The sequence below is a fragment of the Lactuca virosa genome, chromosome 6, assembly GCF_052849685.1.
Source record: "Lactuca virosa cultivar CGN04683 chromosome 6, Lactuca_virosa_CGN04683_v6, whole genome shotgun sequence".
NCBI classification, from domain to species: domain Eukaryota; kingdom Viridiplantae; phylum Streptophyta; class Magnoliopsida; order Asterales; family Asteraceae; genus Lactuca; species Lactuca virosa.
This window is the reverse complement of record NC_136431.1, coordinates 10,188,613-10,192,469: the sequence shown is the minus strand read 5'-3', so window position 1 is coordinate 10,192,469 and position 3,857 is coordinate 10,188,613. Positions and strand designations below refer to the sequence as shown.

Below are 3,857 nucleotides of genomic sequence, written 5' to 3'. Positions count from 1 at the left end.
GCCGAGAAATTAGGGGATGTCACAAGTTGCAACAATTAACGAAGAAAAACCCTTCCAAAAACCCTTGGAGGGCAGAAATTAACTAGAGATTAAAGGATAAGGAGATTGGAGTAAGGATTCATGTATAATCATTCGGTTTGCTTAGTTTAACCATGTTTAGCTTAGATTACATAGTGTTATTGTAATTTTTTTAATTATGGGCTAATAACCCTCACTTTCGTTTAGATTAGATGAACTCCTAATACTATGTGTTGATTTCTTTTTTGATGGATTTATAAAGTTAGTTTTGCTTTAAATATTGTTTGATATATCTAAACCTAGCTTGTTATAGTTTCTATCTTTATTGTATTTCCTCAAGATTGTGTAGTTAAACTACAGTTAATTGCGCGAACGTGATTTACCTAGTTATTTATGATCATTAAATTGTTAGAGCTAGAGATTAGTCATATCCTGGTATAGGTGATAACTTAGTTGCTTATTATATTAGAAAGCAATATTTGATCATAATATTTCCTTGATTACTAGACTTTACCATTGAATAGTAGTCTGTAGATTCATTCATTCAAAGTCCAAATTATCTTTAAAATCGATTTAGTGTCCTTAACTTGCATGATCATTGGGGTTAATGTCATTGAATGGACTTATGTTAGTAAGTCTGATCATGATGACTAGTAACTTTTATTTGGTAACTAAATAACCAATCCATTGTCTTGAAATCAACCATAGGAAAAAGGAGGGATTTGAAGCTAAACGAAAGTATCTTTTATTCTTGGTTTTAAATCATCTTTCTAGTCATTAATTAGGTATTTTAATTTAAGTTTTTCTGAACTTGTAAAATCATATAAACATTCTCACTTTAGTTGTTTTTCTTAGTTTAACGTTTAATAATTATTTTATTAATTAAATATCGTTCCCTGTGATCGACGCCCGACTAACCTAAACTATTCTATAATTCGAGTACGTACACTGCCTAGGTGCATTCTAGCTAGTTAAGTTCATTAGGTTATAAATTTAAAACTAGTGGTAGTATATAAATTGCACATCAAGTTTTTGGCGTTGTTACCGGGGAACGACTTATTTTAGTTTGAAGTAATTGATTCTAGTTAATCGATCCTTTTTGTGGGGTAAAAACCGCAAAAAGGTTAATTTCTGCATTAAATAAAATTTTCTATTTATACAGAGTTCACGACGTGAGTTCTGACTTTTCAGTTTTTTGTTTATTTTGTTTTTGTTCGTTTTACGCATGTTTTCTAGTTTTGTTTTAGTAGAGAAAATGGGGGACATCATGACGATGACAATGGAAGCATACAATCAGCATATGAGGAACAACAATAGATGGGGTCTTGATCCACCAAAAATCCCAACCACGACAAAGTTTAAGCTTCTGGGGTACATTCTTGGCATGCTAAAGGAACTAAATTTTTTTGGGAAGGAGCACGAGGACGCTTATGAGCATATAGAAGAGGTGGTGGAAATTTCAAACTATTTTAATGCACTAAACGTGAGTAAAGATTCGGTGATGCTTTGACTTTTTCCAATCACATTGAAGGGTGAAGCTAACGAATGGTTAAAATCACTTCCCTTCGGAGCAATCACGACATGGGCAGACTTTAGGACAGAATTTGTTCATCAATTCACCGCTCCTTCAAAAGCGGTGAAGCTGAAGAAAAATATCCAAATTTTCCAATAATTAGAGGTGGAGTCGCTATATGAAGCTTGGGAGCGCTACAAGAGATTGTTACGACATTGCCCTCAACATGACTTTAACGTGCAACAGAAAATTAAGATATTTTATGACATAGTCAATTTGTGCACTTGCCAACTTCTAGAGTCACAAGGGCCCATGACGAAGAAGGATTTGACAATGAATAAAGGTTTGATTGAAGAATTCTCTAAGGATTTGAGAGAGTATCACAACCCGAGAAAGGATATCACAAGAGAGAAATTGAGTAGAGATGGAGGCCAAGATGCGATTATTTTGATAATTGCAAAGCTTAACGCAATGGACGAAAGGATCTCAAAAATGGGTCATTCAATTTATTCGGTACAAGATAGATGCAGAGCTTGTAGAGGACCCCACTCTACACGGGATTGTGCATTGGAATATAAAAGAGCTCGATACACGACATAATATCAACAACTCGGGCATGATCTCTACCATTTAGAACGAGTCCAATCCGACAAGATAAATGCTCTCGAGTCAATGATATTTCTATTCATGGAAGCTAGAGAAAAGAAACATGATGCCACATAAGCAACACTTAGATATCAACAAGAATTCATTTTAAGCATCCACAAACAATTCGAGCAATTAATGAAGCTTGTGCAAGAAAAGCTACCGGATTCACATTCTATAAAAGTCGAGCCTAACCCAATCTCTCAAGTCATGGTTGTTTATACAGAGAAGAGGAGGAATTAGATCATATGAGGGTCTTTCACTCAATAGAGAAGCAATCCAATCAGTCACCTGCAGAAAAAGAAGATATAAATCGTGACACTGCCCGGTCGCCATGACATGGAGGCAGTATTGCCACGTCGTGGGCAATAAAAGAAAATTATAATTTTTCATTCTTCAAGCCATATCAACCACCTCTTCCTTACCCATCTCATGCCAAGAAAAATCTGGTGAAGCAAGAAATCGCAAGGTTCATGGAGCATATAGAACCTGAAGAGAAATTAGAAGAAGAAGTGAATCATTCAAAACCTCAAGTTTCAACGCCAATGATTTTTGCGGTGTTTGCTTATACATGACCTATAGATCAAACCTCGGAGTCAATTGAAGCAAAAGAAGAAGAGAGTGATGAGTATCATTTTCACAAGAAAAACCTTGAGAAAGAAAAGGAAAAAGCCAAAGACTCGGGAATGAAAAAAGAACTCAAGCGGAAGTATATTGAAGATGTCAACCCGAAAATGCCAAAAAGCTCGAAAAAGGAATTCAACAAAAGGGTTCCCTACAAACAAACAAGGTTCAAGATTATGGATAGCGGGGAGGTTACACTTCCACCAGACGCAATGTAGAAGGGAATGAGTTTGATGGGTTATTAGGGTTACAACTACAATGCTCTAAGCGGAAAAACAATCAAACAATTCAATTGATTAGGGCACATGTAACCTAATAAGGATTTATGTCTTTCACATATAGCAACATACTATGAACACTAGCATACAAAACTTTCTTATGAACAAACTAATTCATAAGACAAGAAAACTAACCTTTAAGATTGTTATTGTAAACAACCTTGGATTCCTCCTTGAAATACTCTTGGAAGCAAGCGCCACAAGTGTCGCGCCTCTGATGGTTCACACCCAAACCCTAGCGACAAATAAGCTTGAAGAGAGAGAGGAGAGAGGTAGAATTTCGGCCCTAAGCCTCTAAATGAATGTCATGGCCGAAACTCTAAGGCTAAGGGTATTTTCATAGCTAAGGTAGCTTGGTGTCAAAGCTAGGGTTTAAAGAGGAAACCCTAATCCCTTTGCTTGGTGACCAAGCAGCCCATTCCCTTTGCATCAAGGGCATGAACGAAATTCTTTGGGCTTGCCCAATTAATTTTTGTCCACCTCATCTAATGAGGTCCATGGGCTCCTTTCCTCAACTTTCAATAAATAACCAAATAGACCCTGCACTTTTAATTAATCCAATTAATCCCAAAATTAATTCTGATTAATTATTAATTAAATAATACTATTTCCAATTAATATATTATTCTGATAATATATTAAAAAACTATTTATTTTGATTTCCAATTAATTTATTAATCATATAATAAATTAATAAACTAGTCTCTCTCTCTAAAAGTTATGCTATTCAATTGGTAGGTTTGAGGGCAACCCAAAAGGATTGTGCTACTATTAATTCA

General features: G+C 35.3%; 1 non-coding gene across 1 annotated transcript; it reads right to left on the bottom strand.

Annotated features, from left to right (window-relative positions):
• Positions 1 to 1,657: 1,657 nt before the first annotated feature.
• Positions 1,658 to 1,764, bottom strand: LOC145123145 (small nucleolar RNA R71). Its single transcript, XR_013715019.1, has one exon. It is a non-coding gene; the product is annotated as a small nucleolar RNA R71 (small nucleolar RNA).
• Positions 1,765 to 3,857: the final 2,093 nt, after the last annotated feature.